Source organism: Cinclus cinclus, chromosome 7 (assembly GCF_963662255.1).
Source record: "Cinclus cinclus chromosome 7, bCinCin1.1, whole genome shotgun sequence".
In the NCBI taxonomy this organism is placed as follows: Eukaryota; Metazoa; Chordata; class Aves; order Passeriformes; family Cinclidae; genus Cinclus; species Cinclus cinclus.
The window spans coordinates 25947092-25965129 of record NC_085052.1 but is presented as its reverse complement, the minus strand read 5'-3'; the positions used below and the strand labels follow the sequence as shown (position 1 = coordinate 25965129).

Sequence of the window (18038 nt, the reverse complement as noted above, 5' to 3'; positions counted from 1 at the left end):
AAATAGTAATTTGCTACAGCTGTGCAAAGTGTATTAAGGAAATCAATCAGCAGTGACACAGATATTTAGAAATGAGAGATATTTTGCCCATCTGAAAGCACAACTGTAAGATTTGGTGACATTAATAGTTTTTGGTTGTTTTTTTTTTTTTAATGGCCAGATTAAATAAAGCTTTATATTTTACCTCAGATATATGGTACATAAAATAAAATAAAAAAGAAGGCAGACAAACAGGTTAGAATACTATTCTGGTTGGTTTTTTTTTTTTTTTTCACTTAAGGGGAGAGTGAGATCAATACGGCAGAGTATGAGCCTAGGAAAAAATGATGACAAAAGGCATCTCTCTGGCAGCCTCATTGTTGGAGTTGTGAACAACTTCCTTCTGTTCAGACAAGAGAATTTGCTCTTTTTTTTTTGTAACCATAACTGCATCAAAGATACCCAAGTATTGCCAGCTTGTTCTCCTAACTGCTAATTTCACAGAATGTTCAGTTCTGGCTAAGCCCTTGGGTCAAAACTAATGTTAATATTATATGCAACAGACACAAAGCCTTTATTTTAACAGATGATGCAAAATGGAGACTTACATGGAAGACTAGAAAACCAATCAAACTTATTTCCTAAAGGGCATGTTGAACAGGGATACCAAAAGGAGCTTTGAGAGCATAAGGGCAATAAGAGAACAGAACACTTTACTTAATTAGATGTTAATGAAAAAAGCTTTTTAGGGAAGTTTAACACACTCACAGAGAAGTTTATAGAAGACAGCAACCCAGTTCTTTTCCTGAAGTGATTCTACGGTGATAAAACTGCAGAATCATTGTGCTCTGGATTTATTCTTTATTTACTTTTGAAGATATTCTCATGGGCCAAAACACCCTTTTTGACCTTGAACTTTGTGTTTTTGTCATTAGATTTCTGATGCACTCAAACCAGATTAGAATAATGCAGTAAGGACAGGCTGTAAAGAAACTGAGCTGTGAATAATACATGTAAATTATGTTGAAAAGGGACTGTGAAGGTGGAAGATGGACAAAATTGCTTTTCTTCTTTAGGGAGAGGGGCAGGCAGGCATACCAGTATTTACAAACATGCAAATTAATTGGCTTTTGCTGAGCTCTGTGCTGCTGCAGCTAAACTGCTTCCACAACCTGACCTACATAATCTTGAATTTGCTTGGGTATTTCCTCATTCAGCCACAGGACAGCACAGTGCACAGTGAAATGCAGAAATGATCCTGGAAAGTCATACAGCCCCACATGAAATAAATCTCTCGTGAGCAAATTAAAACTTCATAAAATATCTTTGCAGCACAAGATTAATTGGTCAAATCAGAAATTGCTGGATTAAAACTCATATAATACAGTCAGAAAACTGGTATAATAATTTAAAAGTACTGTCAATGACAATTAGCAATAAGCATCTAAGTCATGGGACACTCCATATCCAAGTGCTTTGTGGCAACACTTATATTTATACACTGACAGCCCTCGTTTTCTCTGCTGTACTCATTTCTCAGTCTCCTAATTTTCCTGGTATACTCAGACTAGGAAAAGCCTGTAATTTAACCTGCCATATGAAAGATACTAGTTTACTTTGCTTTATTTTACAAGTTTATTTTAATTTATTTTTGATTGCCTACTCTGAAAATGGCCAAAAAGTAGGTACCATGATAGGTTTGATAGGAAAGAAGTCTCATGAAAGCAGAATTTCTATATAGGGTTGGTTGAGCTCTGGCCTCTGTCACCCATTTGCAGGATTTGCACTCAGAAACAGTCCTAATGAACATATGTAAATTCAGGACAAATTCCAGAAAAATTCTGTACAGTTTTGGGGGGGTCTAATGTTCCTCCACAACCCTGAACAGATCCATAAAATCTTCCAGTAACAGTCCCTCTTCTTGTGCCAACCAGATGCTGGAAAGGGAATCAGATACAAACACTGCTATCTCACCCAAGCAGTTTTCATCTTACCTTCTATCCATTATCAGCTTTCCAGTTCAGTGTTTGTTCTCAGATATCCTATCTACCACCAAGATAACCACGCCAAAGCAAACACTAAAAATATCACCTGGGATTCAAAAGAGAGAGGGAAAGAACTCCCAGCCCTAAAACTATGTACAAAAATGTACAGCAGCCATTAATTTATTTCTGGGTCTGTCAGAGGCATTAAGAAGTTAATTTTCACACAGTCTAAGTATAATTTTAATAAATTACTTAAGGCATAGGAGCCTAAATATTATTAAATATCAACAGGCACACAAACTCCTCTAATAATTTCACACTTTCTCTTTACTTTTGCATGTGAGATTCTGCATTCTTACAGAGCAGACACATTATTTTATATTCAAATATTGGTGCAGCTGCTACTACCTAAGGCTTGAGAGATTTATGGATAATAACACAAGTGCAAGAGTACATTTGGATGCATATCAACCAGAAGCTGCATCAGTCAATCAAACTGCTGGACAACAGATTCAAGTCTACAGAAAAACGTGGAACAAAATAAAATTCCTCACTCAGACCAACTTCTTCAGAAAAATACATTATGCATTTCCCAGTATTGACATGGATAAAAGTAGTACTTTTCTCCTTGACCAAAGCATGCCTCAGAGTTAGTTTTCTAAGCCAACATGTGTTAAAGCAGAAAAGAACAGCCATTTTTCTGAACAGCTCCCAATAAAAAAGTAGCAACTGTATTGGTCAGCTTGTGTAACAACAAAAACTAGATTGGTATCAATGTCAGGATCTCAGCTCATGCCATTCTGCACACAAAACCTCCTCCTTCATTTACAGTCACAGTTTCAGGATGCACACACTGCTGCTTCCCAGTCACTTCACTTATTCTGACATCTAACTTTTACAGTGTAAATACCACACTCTGCCCAAATGAGAACCCCTCTGTGTATGCTTTTTTTGTTATGAACAGGAGACCACAATAAAGGACCAAAGCAGTCCCACTCAAACACAACAATTTCATGCAGTTGCTTTTTAGTCTTTATCAGTCAAAATCACTTAAATAAAAATAATGGTATAGAGGAGAGCTTTGAATTGAATTCTCGATTGGGACTCTGTACCAAGAGCCAGCCTTGGCTGAACACAGCTCTCATTAACAGCTCTGGCAGTACAGGGCATTTTGAGTTTACCATGAGCTAGGGAGGAGCAGATACAAATCAGGACACCCTGTGGCCATCACCTAGGGATTAACATTCCACTGCACTGACCAAGCAGCTGCCTCTGTTCTAACTCTTCTTTCACTTCTAGCTTTTTATGGCCGGCAATTTAAGTCACTCAGGAATCTCAGAGCATCCCGAAGTCCCTGGTCAGCAATGTGCCTGACCCCGGAGCCAGACCCTGAGCCCAAGGCAGCAACAGCAGGCAGGGCTCTGCGGACCTGAACACCGAATTTGTTCCCATCCATCACACTAAGAACGACTTTTCACCTGCTCCTCCTGGCCTCCTACCCCTGCTGCTCCACTGTCTTACACAATTAAACCACCACAAAACTCTTCCTAAAACCTGACTCTGTTTTGTGGTTTTTTGAACCAACCATGTACTGCTGAAATATTTACCTACTCCTACCACATTTAATCTGCTGGTAAGGGATTTTGTGTGAAGAATAAAATAGGATGTGGTTAGGCAGTAATATTAATTCATTCTCTGATCACATCTTTTTCCAAACTATGTCCTCCTGAAGACTCTCTCAGCTAATGCCTAGTACAAAGCTCCATTTGCTACTTTTCAAACTTTACTATCACTCTTGGCAATAATATTTCCTTTGCTGCTTCTCTCTCTTCTGCTCAGACAGGCCATTTGCCATCCTGCTCTCCAAACTATCTGTCAGCTCCAGTCTCTGTAGGCACTGAAGGGTATTATGGGGGTGAATTACGTTCATATTGTTCCTCCTGTGTTTTGGGTTGAGGACAGTACTATGGTGCAATGAGGCACTGACTGTAGAGAAAAAGCAAAAGCCCACAGCAGCTAGGACAAAACACACATGCCACAGATTTTCAATGTGCACTTCCTATCCCTTAGAACAAACTTATTCAAATTCTCCGCTGGCAATCAACTTTAAATGGTTTTCAGCACACGTAGATGTTAGGCAAAGGATTCTAAGTTGTACACATTCTTAGTTATACACATTTTCTCCCTAAAACTGACCAATTTTCACTAAGCAAAGCAGAGAAATTTTTCAGCGGAAAATGTGCAGATGATACTCGGACTAATCAAACTGGAGAATTTTTGGAGCGGTTTTAGTGGAGTAATTCTAAGGACTGAAGCTCTAACAGGCAACTTGTCAGCCAATGATGGGTTGCTGAAAGTAATGCACACTGTAAAGATGAGCTGTGAGTACTAAAAATGTTGGTTTATGTCAGCACTCAAGAAGGAATATTTATATATAAGATATCAAAAGGAGAAAAACTCAGCCTGGTTGTTCAAAACCACTTGATTGAGGGTCATGACTGGAAGGCAGGGAAGATCAAGCCTCTTTTGATACCTTTTTATTTTTGACCCCTCAAAACATGAGTAATTTTTATTTTAAGGTTTGAGTAAATCTCATTCTCATCTTAGTAAATCTCATTCTGACTTTAAGCTTCAGGAATTTTCACTTTCAGGACAAACTCAGCTGGGAAGCTGAAACACACAGGAGAACTCCAGGTCTTATTCTGGGCAAGCAAAGGCTCATTTGGAATTCATTTTAGCAAGTCTCTTCACTTGAGGAAAAACTAATTGCACAGTACACAGAAAAAAAAACAAAACACTTTAAAATAACAACAGCAGTAAAAAGAACTCCTACAAAAGCACTTTTTTAAAAAAAATCTCATCCACCTTGTCCATCTTGAAGGTGCTGTGCTGCAGGGAAATGTGGAAAGATCTGGATTTTGCGTAACGTAAGAGTAGGAGGTTTACTATGAAAATTCTGCTAAGTTTTAGAAAGATTTTATAAATACTGAGCACTATTGACCCGAGAGGCAGACTGCTAATGTTGCATTATTCCATTCACTCGAGATATACCTAAAGCATCCCAAATCTAAAACTTAGGCAAGGTCTAGTTCAACCTAGCCCAAGACTAAATATACATACATAGTCTAAATTTTTATATACATAAAAGTTTTCTTGCAATTTTTATTTGCTTTTTTAGTTTTCTCTTATGGTTAAGAATAAAAAAGAAATAAAAAATAATTTCATTTTCATACATGCTGAATTCCAGCAGTCAGATTTCTGATGCTTCCAAGTCACCGAGTCCAGCTGAGCATTTTAGGATTTGTGATGTTTTGCCAACACTGCAGGGTTGATGTCCCTGCTGCGAGTGCAGATCTGCCCCAGGAGACACTGAATGGTTTCCCTGTACTAAGGAGCAGACATTGAGCAGCTATGGCTCTGAGTCTTCCTCAGGTTGTTTTATTGGAGCTTCCTAAATAGTTAGAAGACTTAATTTTCTCTTATAACATCTTTCTCACCTTATAACATCTAAATTTGGCTTTTGCTTAATTTGCCATATTTTAACTAGCCTCTAATGGAGCAGGAAAACATATCTTGCCCATTTACTACACAGGAAAGTTAAGGTTATCTCTATTCTTCCATTTGCAGGTTGGTATGAAAAGCCAGGTGGAGCCTTTGCTGCTTTCACAACAACTTCTGGTAAGAGCTTTTTCTGATTAATGCAGGATTGAGGAAAGAAGTCCTGGAGGGAGAAATAGGTTACCCTGAATGTACCTTCAAAGGCACAGAAAGCTCATAAAACAAGAACCAACTGAAATGGGTCACAATCTCCCCAAGCAGATGCAGCTCTATATTTAGCAACCACCATTATAGTTGTTGACACCTCAACAAAGTGCCCTTATCACCACCCCAGCTGGGCCCAACTTGTCATCTACTTATGAACTCATGTAGTAACATTGCCCCTCAGAATCACACAGTCACAAAATCGTTTAGTTTGGAAAAGACCTTCAAGATCGAGTCCAACCACTAACCCAATACTGTCAAGTCCACTGCTACACCGTGTCCCCAAGTGCCCTCTCCAGATGTCTTTTTAACATCTCCAGGGGTGGTGACTTCTCCACTTCCCTGGACAGCCTGCTCCAATGCCTCACCACCCTTCTGGTGAGGAAACTTTTCCTAAAATCTGACCCAAACCTCCTCTGCTGCAACGGAGGCCATTTCCTCTTGTGCTGCCACTTGTTATTTGGAAGAAGAGACCAACCCCACCTGTCTACAGCCCCTTTTCAGAGAGTTGTAGAGAGTGATAAGGTCTCTCCTGAGCTCCCCTTTTTCCAGGCTTTAGTCACCATGTTTCCAATGCCTATAAAATGAATAATAAATTACTGAGCATGGCACTGGTAAGTAGCATTTTTTACTTTGAGTTCTCCAGATATCTACACATATGGCTTAACTTATATGAAATGAGTAATCTTTTCTCCAGAAGTATACAGGTCATATTTTTAGGCTTTAAAAGCATTTAAATCTTTGAATATTTACTGAACGCTAAAAAAATCCTGACCACAAAGGTTGCTTAGAACATGGAGACTGATAAAGACAGCAAATTAACATGGCATTAATAGGAGACCAAACTGTCAAAGACAGCTGGGTCAGACTGGAACACAGAGTCTTCACAGAAACAAAGATACCTTTTGCATCTATATATATTAACATATATACATATTTATATTTACAACTGCTGATCTCTACAGACCAATGAGGTGCTTCAAAAGGACACTCTTCCCCTGTCAGTGCACTGCATTGTCTGCCAGATGCAGATGGAGCCATTCAGGGGCAGCTCCTCCACCAGCAGGAGCCAGGCTCCTACATTAGAGCTGCTCAGCTTCCAGAAAAAAAATCTTTCATAAGGACTCATTAAATCCAGAGCTAAAATTCACTAGGTCATCTCATTATCAAGAAAACAGTAAATGTATTATGTAAAGCACAATAATGCAAATAATTCAGCTGGATGCTTCAAATCTGCTCAGTATCTTCTATTTGACTATTTATCTTGAGAAATTATACCCACCAGTAGTTTTTTTCAGGATTGAGACACAAGTCAGTATCTTACATTTTATAACTCTAGCACCTTCTATAATATCAATGAGCATTAAGGCAAAATTCTGTGTTGTACTCTGTCTAGGGTAGGGCTATACTGTAAAAATCCACATTTCACTACGGTAGAAATTTCAAGTTTACCAACTCACCACTACGGCTAGTTAGGAAATAGCAGAAAAAGCTCAGTTTCTCCCAGGAAAAAAAAATCTACAACCACAAACCCCCAAAAAGACACTGACTGACCCACTCCCTTTTCTGTGCTGTGATCTAGGCATTCACCTGCAAGAAAGCAAAATCAGGTCAAGGACTTGAACCCGTGTTTCACCTGACATGGACAAGTATTCTGTTGTCTGCTAATTCTGGGTCTTTTTTTCTCTACCAGATAAGGTTCCTTCTGAACCTGAAAAAGCTTTCACAATAAAAGCACTGTCGAGACACATAAAAACAGTCTGTATTGAAAAACCAACCTTTTTTTTTTTTTCCAAGAAAAATTCCGTTTTACTAAAAGCAAACAAAACAAGAATCCAAGTTAAATTTAGATGCAGCTTTTCACAAAAAGCCCACACAGTGGAGATTTTCTCCTGATAAGCATTAGGTATTAACCTTTCCCTGTATCCAACTCCTTAGGAAACTAAATGTAGACATCTGTTCATTGTAAACATTTAAAGAACATTTTGGATTCTAAATTGAAGTGCAAATTATATTTTTTCATTCATTATGGAACAAAAGTAAACATTTTAGATAAGAAAGAAAGGGAAGCCTCAATGAGACAGAGCAGACAGCCTGTGGAAAGATATTTGTGATTAAGAAATTCAGCCGGAAGAATGGAAACACAGGACTCAAATCTTGGTGTCAGAGAGGGAGTAAAGATCACAGTGAGGTGACAGTGTAGAAAGGAATCACAGCAAAAGCACATGGCAAATATTGAGTGGTAACAAAGACCATCAGAGAGAGAAGACCCACTATAGGAATATAATTCAGATGCTGAAGGAAAAAGCCCCTCACAAATAGGGAGGTACATAAAGTAGGTATGTAGGGATGGAAGGTAAAAGATAAAAAAAAAAAAAAACAAACGAAGTGGTGTCTTAGTGGCATATATAGTACACTCAAATCTCCTCTTGCTAATTCAGCTGCTGTGTTTGAGTGGTTGGGGAAGACAGAAGAGCAGAATGACTTGCAGAAAGGCAATGGGCAGTGACAGGCAGGGCTTTGGTGTTCCTTGCTTTGTGTTTCAGTGCTCTTTGTGTGACCATCCAGAGCTGGACTGTCAAACCTCTTACTCAGGTTGTGTGCAGTTTCCCAGGTCTCTTATTAACATGTTCATACTGTTGATGGCAGCAAACAATTGCACTTTTTCTCTACAGAAAACAGGTACTTGCAGTAAGAACAAAGAGCCAGGAGCCTTGAGAGCAGGGTGCTCTCAGAAAAGGCTGGAAGTGAATCTGGTCCTCCAAATCAAGAACTGCCTCTCTGAGTCTGATCTTTGGTTTGCTCCTGGGACAACACTGATCCGGTTTGTCTTTAAGAAATTCCTGCCATGAGCAAATTTGTCACTGAAGAAGATGAATTCATATGCTTATGGCTGGCAATTTTGACTCCCCAATGGTTGATACCGAACCCACTAGAAAACAGTAGTCATACATGGCATAAAAGTCAGGTAAGGACAATGCAGTCCTGAAGGATTAATTAACAAAAGCCTACCAAGTCCCAGTGAGATCAAGATTCTATAATTTGATCTTTCTGATCCATGAAATAATAGTTACATAAATTGCTGGGTTTGCACAGTTAAGCTTTAACCAGAAGCAGCTATTCCCTGTTGCTAAATATGTGTTTTATGGCCTAAGAAATGAGCCTGGAAATACCTTCAGGAGTCTCAGTACTATTTTTATTCTTAGCAAAAGATTATAACTTTGATGTGGTAATCAAACTCACAGTAATACTGACCCAAAATGTTTTCAGTAAGACTGCCATTCTCATGGGCAGGAATGTACATACACACATTGCCCTCACAGAATCTGGTCTTCACAGCAATGCAGAGCACTCACTGCTTTAATTTTGAATGATACTTATTCCTGGCTTTCCTTCATGAGCAGAGATTGCTCAAATTAGCTAAATCAACACGGATAGAATCTAAGTGAAGGGAGAAGTCTAACAACAATAACTGCTTTAATGAGCATCCTTGTAGTGGAGTAAAGAGTTAATGCAAAGAATTAAGATCAGCTAAGAGTACAGAGACTCTTCCAAGGTATTCCTTTTGGGAAGATGATCAGCACGCTCAGCAGAAATCCTCTTGGAAGAAACTTTAGCTCTCATGGATGAGCCTTAATGGTTTTACTCTCAAGACAGTGAGTGTGCATTGGACTGATTCTGAGCTTTCTGCTTGTGCAGTGCAGAATTTGTCTTCCTGCTGTTCACTACTTGAAGTCATAAAACTGTACTCTGGACAGGATAGATCACAACAAGAGGAACCCCACAGATCCAGGATATACTGCCCCCACACTACCGCATTTTTTACTAGAATCATTTAATATCGAACCACTCACAGGAGATGGCAAATTATTCAGTTCAGACCTACATTTAACACAGGCATAATCAAAGACATAGGATTGTCTGCCAATTAGAGAAATTAATCTCCTTTCTCTCTGTCCTTAGTGATTCCTGCAACAGGCAATGACATCTTAAAGAAACCTGTACCATGCCACTTCAACCAACCATGAAGAATTTAATGTCAGAAGTGTCATGTTAAGTGAAATAGTATTGTTAAAGTAAGATTCTCTTGGACAACTCAGTAGCTAATTTACAAAGACAAGAACTCAACAAAATGAATGCTTTTCAGATAAGTTAGTTGTTTTTTGTGCAACTCTCCTATATGTCGTTTCATGATGGCCAGTCTTTCCTTATACTTTTCTCCCTGAGCATGAAGAACAATGGTCACTGCACTGCTGAATTTTCCTCTTAGGAGATCTGAAATGTGATCTGACAAGTCAGTGATTGACTTCATCTTACCCATCCAGGGAAGTCCCTCTGAAAAACCGTGGGAGATTGACACCAACAGTAACACGTTGTCAGCAGAAAAGTACAAAAGTCAGAAAAGTTAGTTACTTAGGGCGAAATTAGAGGCTTCCAGGGTGTCACAGAACATTGATTTCATCTATATTTGTACCTGCAGTTTTCCAGACACAAAATGGCCAAGAGCAGATTCAGGAAATCACAAAGTGTTTGTAAGAGGGATAGGAGGAGCTGCTGTTTCAGAAGCCCATCACTTCAGAAGGTGCTCGTTTCATGAGAGCTGCACCTCCTCTCACCGAGGCACTGGGATGTTCCCGGCTGGGGCACAGCGGCAACGGCGATTCCCAGCCACGATCCTTACGTGAAACTGCAACCTCCATCCACAGCCACCTGCTGGGCTCTTGTGTAACAAGCCCCAGCCGAGCCACTCGGCCATAAGATGGTAAACCTCCCGAAAATACAAGTGCAAAAATCACTACACAAAGACCTAGAAACTCTGTAAGTAGACACAAGTCCCACATTTCAGAGATGAATGGTAGTTTGGAAAGGCATCCCTCAAACTCCTCTGCATGAGGTGGCTTTCGTTTCCTTTTTGATTTGTAGCAACTGTAGCTTACAGAAAGACACGCTGATGAAAACTTGTTGGCTGGGATTTACATTGCTAGAGATCCCATTTTCTTTCTTCCTTGGGATTTTTACTGACTCCATGTAAAATGAATTGTTCAATTTCATTTTTATCCTGCCACATACATGCAATTTTTAAAGAAGAAGAAGGAAACAAGTGGTATTTAGGTTTGTTTAGAGTTTTTCTCCCCCTGCTGTCAAAGACACTGCATTTGCCCGATTCCAGCTTCTTTGTAAGAACATCTACAGAGATGCAGTCTGCACAAGCTGAATTCCAGAAGACCATGGCCTAAAAGTCATGGCAAAAACAGACAGAATTGAATACTTCAAATTAAAATTCTTCAAAAGAAAACAATGTTGAGTAACCAGATGTCGACACAGTCTTGTCTTCCAGGAGAAGAGATGAGCAGGGAAGAATAGGGAACTAATGTTCCTTTAAAACTAACGAAAAGATTTTGGTCAAATTCAGATTGAATTTTTCTATTTTTTCAAAATAAACCTGCATTACTTTTTATTTCAATGTTATTTTAGCTAATTCCTAATTAAAGCTCTATATGAATTTACTAAAGGCTGACATGTAATTTAAAACTGAAATATTCAATGGAAATAAACTGCAACCCCCCTACTAAGATTTCCAGAAAGAAAGCCAGAAGGTATGGGGAGTAGCTGTGAAAACCCACTGCCGTTTTGGGCTTTTTTCCTAAAAGAACTGGTAATTCAGAGAAAGTAGGGAAAAACCACCTCCATTATTGCACACAAAAGTAACGAAAGCAATTCAGCTTAATATTTGGCAACAGCTCTTACATGAGTGCACTTTTTTCCCAGCTTTGATTTGAGAAGAACAACACAAATTTAGAAGACGAATGAACTCACAGTACTCTCCCCCCATTAGAAAAATGAGGGTTCCCAATACCCTTGTGATTTCGAAAATCTATTTTGCAGTACTGACAGAGAAAAGTAGAAATTAAAAAAAAAAAATACTCAAAATATCTCTACTTCACATTCTGTACAAGCCACTGTTATCCATATAATCAAATATTATTAGGTGTTTCCTATGAATTTAAATTTTGCTTTTAAGACTGTAAGAAATAACATTTTCAAAACTGGTAGTGATTTTCTTTGCCCATGGCATTAGTGGCAAATCTGTGACTTGAATTAATCTCTCTGAGTTTAATGTTTCAGGACATTCTGATAACGAACACGTCCACACCTCCAGTTATCACCCGTGAACAGTTTTACCTAAGCTTTGTTTATGTTGCACTTCTGCTTTGGAACATGCCATCCCAGTTCTGCAGAACAAAGCCTAAGCTCTTATTTTAAGGAAAACAAAACAAAACCAGCAGCAAAACAAATCAAGGAGTTTCATACTATTCACAGAAATTAAAATTTTACAGCTTCCATAGAAATCAAATTTGAAAACACACCATCTTTTACTGATCATATCCAAAGGTCTTTACACACCTGAGCAAAGAGGGGGGAAAACATGTCCCTCATTGCCCCATGGATGCATTTTCTTTCTTATTTTACCTCGCTGATGTTTGATATTCCTCAGGCTGTTTCTCATTGGAGGCACCTTTTCTCACCTACAGTTAAACTCATTCAAACTTCTGGAGAGACTTGAGTTGCTTTTCTTCTTTATTGCTATTTCAATTAAAGCAATTCCTTCCTTTCAATCCATTAATGCATCAAGACTAATCTAGATTATTTTGTGATGCATTTGACCTGAAGGAACTCTGGTTATCCACCTTTATAAAGAGACTGCAGTTGAGAGAAATGTCAGACCCACTTGATGGAGGCTAATAGATCTTCCATTGACTTGGCATTTCTGGGGACTTCCCTTGACTGTAGACACATCTTTAGCTCTAATTTCACAAGCCAATAAAATATTGCCTTTTGATTATTTCATGTTTGTAAAAGTTTAACATCCTAGAGCAACATTAATATTTTTAGTGAACACACAGGTGGTGTGGCACTCTGCCTTTAGTTTGGTAAAACAGCGTAAAATGTCAGCCACTATAAAAGAAGCTTGGTCTACAAACTCTCCCTTCATATGCTTTTTCTGAAGAAAAAAATATTGAACAGATGAGATTATTAATGCAGAGGGGCATAAAACTTTTTATTTTTTAAGACTAAATTAAGCCACAAAATTCAGACTAGATTTCAAAAGTTCTTTCTGGGATTAAATAAATTCCATGTTAAATCTGTCTAAGAAGGACGTGTCCTCCACAAAACTCAGATATCCACCTCTGCGTAGTCTCCTACTCCTAACTGCTCCTATTTGCATGCAACCTTTGAAATCTTTGCAACAGCAAAATCTTACTTTCTCCTATGCTTTCTAGAAATAAAAAAGGAGAAAAAAGCAAATTCAGAGGAAACTTTGAGAAATTCAGAACATTTAAGTAGAATTGACAAAAAATTATTTAGGCCCTAGAAAATCGGTCATTCAGTAAGGGGCACAAATTTCATTTTATGTATTCAAATGATGTGAAAATATATTTTAGAGATATATCACAATGGTGATGCTCTTTATCCTCTGTTTACCTTTGCAAAACACCTTGGTGGTGTCCAGTGCAGTAGCACAGACTTCAAGGCCAGCTCTGCCTAAAGCAGAAGGCTGAACTTTGAGTTCTCCAGACTTCTCTTTCTACATAAATTATCTTACATATACAAAACTAGATAGGGGGAATAAAAAATGAAAGGGAATGCATAAGACTTTTGCTGATTTACTTGGGGAGCTTTTTTTTTTTTATTGAGGATATTAGTGTGTAGGTCTTGGGACTTTCAACACATTTTTGGAAAGACATTTTTTCATTTGTAACCTAGCTCTATAGTTGTTTTTCTTATCTACAGTCCCAGTCGTCATCCAGAAGAGGGAGTTTGATCCTTTGCTAGAGAAAGAGGTAATTTGAGAATGAGCAAGTGCAGGTTCCAGACAGGACACTTGCAGGTTTCTCTTTGATGAGATTCAAAGAGAAACATGTGTGCCATGTTGCCACAGGTTAAAGTGTTATAAGACCTCAGGCTACAGCTCACTCAGCAGAAAGAAGACTTTAGACATTTGAAAAAGCCAGTTTAACAAACATGAAGCATAACAACATGGAAAACAAGAGGAAAAAACAAAACAAAACAAAAACAAGCTTGAAATTAAACATTTTGATGAAGCACAAAATCGACACATTTTGGTGTAATCTTTGTCTGGAAGCTGAAAAGTGTTGAAATCCTCAGAGCAGGGATGCTAAACAAACCCTGCTTCCAGTGACTGGTTCACACTGATTACAAATGGCTTACAGTGAAGTACGATCAGATTATGATCAGAAGAAATTACATTATGGGGTTGACTGTAACAGCAGGAGCATGGCCTGGTGACCTATAAGCTTTCCAGCCCACTTCTATTCTTCTAGGAAATGATGCATTTATTCTGCAGAAGGATTCGGTAACTTTCCCAATATTTCATAGGAGATCCCTCTTCACTCAAGTTTCTGAGTCAAAATGGGACAACTTGAATGTTAATATGATAAGTACAAAATTAATACTGAACATTATAAAATTGACATACACATTTAGCATAGAAAAGTAGCTTTCAAGGCTAAGAACAATATACTTGAAGGTGAAATGCAGCAATTTGGTAAAATGAGGTAATGTGATAAACTCATTTTCAATGCCTTGTTCCCCGCTTTGGAATATGGCCACAGAACAGTCAAAGCTTTAGATGTTTTACTTTGTCTCAGTATAAAAGCAGATTAAAAGAAATATCTGTGCCCTACATACAACTTACCTTTCAGGACTCATTGGGCCAGGCAGGTCTACTCCAGAACACTACAAAGAACAGTACACGAGTACACTTCTACAGTTTGTCTCAAGTAAGTTCCCAATGCTATAGTTACACATAGGACTACAGAAAAAATTCATGCACATTAAGTTGTATTAAGGTTGCACTTAAAATACTGAAAATGTAAGTGTTCTACCATTGCCATTAGCTGTATTTATAGAAGAGTTTGCCCAGACAAAGAAAGCTGAAGCAACATTCTAAATACACTCCTGTCCTCTCCCTCCAGCATGTGACTGCTGTTTCTGCTCTTTTCGTCCCATTATTATTTCATCCACATAATGGAGAAGATGACAGAGAGAATGTTCAGGGACTTCTCCTGCACACTGTTAGCACACTGACAGATTTCCTCCTCTTGACAGAGACTCTGAGCCTGGGGGGCTTTGCCATGCAGCCTATTCCCCTATCGGTGACACTATTAATTTTGTTAGGTTCTCACATGTCAGAGGCTCCCATGGTTTAGGCAAATTTCTCTCATATTCCAAGATGACCAAACTTCTCAAATTACTTGGATTATTTTTTGAGAACTTTCTCTTGTAGCCAAAAAACCTTGTTAAGAGGAGAGATACCAAAGGAAGTGGAAGCTGTTAAACCTGTGATACTTGTAGGTCCAGTCAAAGAGCCTGTGCCTGGAGTATTTTGACAATGGTGCATTGTGCATTTTTATTTTTTTTAGGACTTTTATCCTATCTTTGAGCTGAAGGAAGGTAGCAGGTGGCAGAGCTGACTGCAAGAGGCCATGGATGCCAATTCAGGAACTCTGAAACACCATCAGGTAGTTTCAAGAGTGTTTCCTGAAAACAGAATCTTAAATACCTTAACCAGTGGGTTGAATTACACTACATGTGTATAATCTAGCATGCATTAATCCATATTACGTATTATATAATTTGCATTAATATCTGTGATGCAAAGTCAAGACCTGACTAGCTTACATCTAGAATGAGGTGAGAAGCTGGTGTTAAAAATATTGCAGAGCCATAACACACTATTTTTCACTATGCAAATAATATGCAGATAATAACTATGCTGAACAAGCTTGCTTTGTTTCAGCAGGCTATTAAAAACAAAAAAGACTTAAGAAAACAAGGACTAAAAAAATCAAGATGCTTTGGCCCACGTACATAAGTAACAATTTTATAAAAACATCATTGCTATTTGCCAAGTGACTGAGGTGCAGATTCACTTCTCAGTCACAACAAGAGTATATTCAGAAAATACAACCTGTGGTATCACAGGCTAGGTAAGACAAAAACATTCCTCCAGTATTTCATGCATGCAAACCTCAAATAAACTAAATGTTAGCAGATCTGTCATCAGCAGCGCATTCACTACCAGAACGCCCTGCTGGACTTGTTCATAAAGCTTGACTGATACCAGCCAGGGTTGGCTACGTGCAGTCCAGACAAAAGAGCCCTCAATCTCATTTTTTCAGCTTCTGGAAATTTAGCACTGCATTTTAAAAATCACTTCTTTCTGAAACCACCTCCAAATTCACCCTTCAGCCATTCTCCTTCTAATCCAAACAAGTTCAAGCACAAACCTAAGTTTTGTCAGCACAAACCCAGAGCCTTTGAAGATGATAATACTGTGCTTGACTACTGTGTCAAATACTTTTTACACTCCTCAGGTTATGCAAATAACAAACATTTCTGCCACTGAGTGCTATTTATCAGCATGGTATTATTTTTTTTCTCTCTCCAGAAGGAAGATAACTACATTACTGATTTAACTCCTGAACAAAATGTTGTCACTGTCCAGCTGCAGGAGAAAGTTCAATTATCTTCCTTCCAGGCTCAGCATCCTTAGAACAAGTGGATGTACCCACACATACCCAGAGATATTTCACATTATGCCAACATGCAGAACTGAACCTAAACTGGACCTGTCTTTTCCTCTTTTGAAAACAGATGAGGCTCAAATACAAGTGAAATTTCAAAACTGACTAGAAACCTACCTAACTCATGTTAGCCTTCTTCATTCATACCATAAAGGAAGGCTCCTGCTGGGCCATGGTTGTGTCCAGTGGATCCATGACAATGTCAAGCCAAAGCCCCCTCTCTTTGCATACTCTGAATAATATGATTTTGAAAGAAAACTTCAACAAAATAAAAAATAGCTTTTGTTTTCAGAAGGTGTAAAAAAGGATGTTCCAGCAGAACTTGGCTCACTGAGCAGTATCACGTGGCTGACAAACGCTCTGGAAACAATAAGCCAGAACCCAACTACAGTAAGCATCTCCCCATGAAGAGAAGCAAGTCTGTGCAATCACCACAAAGAAAGAAACAATATTGTCTGCACCAGGTAAACACTATGGGGCTTTTGGTCTTGTTAGGTGCAGCTTAATCTGGGAGCCTTTTGGGGGCTTTGTGTTGTATTTGCATGGATTTAACCTCTACTCTCGAAAGAGTAAAGCCAGAGTCCCGTGTGAAAACCAGGTGAGACAGGTACCACCCTGTCCTATTGTTAATCAGCTGTTCTTCCCCACACTTCTAAGATACAAACTACCTTTTTCATTGACAAATACACAGCTTCTATACTGACACATTCACATGAAACTTGACTGAGGTAAAATCTGCCTGTTCACTACAGGCTCTGCACTTTACCATTAAAGGTCATGCTAAGGAGAAAATAAATCAAACACAAAGCAGACAGTCATGGGAGCTCCACAACACAGAGAGCTACAAAGCAACAGGTGCCTTTGGAAACAGGTTTTCACACAGAAAAGCACAAGAAAATAAATTTAAAAGCACAAAGACTAGAAAAACAAGCATTGTTCTTCGAAAAACAAAACACAACAACTCAAATCTACTTTTAAAGAGCACCCGAAACCAGAAGACTTAATAAGTTACAGTTTCCAGGTACGTGAACAAAACCAAGAGATTGGATATGACCCTTTGTTGTACGTCACTTCATTTAAAAATGTGAGATAAACATAATTAAATGGATTCACCTTCAAAAAATTAATATTGAATAGTATTTTCGACACAGTTTTATCAGTCAAGAGAATTTAGAAAGGGAAACAGTGGAGTAAGAGAAGATATATGCAGATGTTATTCTGACATTTACTGGCCACTATAATAGAAAGTTACTCTATCTCCACGTTACTGCCTGAAAGTACACTTTTATTATTTATGCAAATAGACAAAACAATCACTTGTAAAAGTGAAAAAATAATTAACTTTCGTGTAAACTGATCTAAAGTGTTTTCAAGGAACTTGCAATCTCTTCAGTGCCACTCAGCGGGCATTTTGAAGGAACCACTTTGCACTCTATACTGGGTTTCCTTTTAGATGATGTAATTTTATTTGTTGTTGAGTCAAAACTGGAGAAACACAAATGTTTTGGCTCTAAGCAGGGACAGTATTATTCCAAACCGTAAGGAATGACTGACGGACTGCCCTGCTGGAGCAGCACGTGTTTTACAAGAGCAAAGCCTGGATGAAGTGGCTTCATCCCTAACACACAGCTGCAGTGGCCCGTGGCACGGCCTGTCTGACTACAGGCAAAGGGTCATCTCACATGGCACGAGCAGCCTCCAG

At 38.6% G+C, this 18038-nt stretch overlaps 1 protein-coding gene across 3 annotated transcripts in view; it reads right to left on the bottom strand.

Annotated features, from left to right (window-relative positions):
- Positions 1-18038, bottom strand: part of NRG3 (neuregulin 3) — a 342153-nt gene that overhangs the window by 78658 nt on the left and 245457 nt on the right. The window lies entirely within an intron of this gene.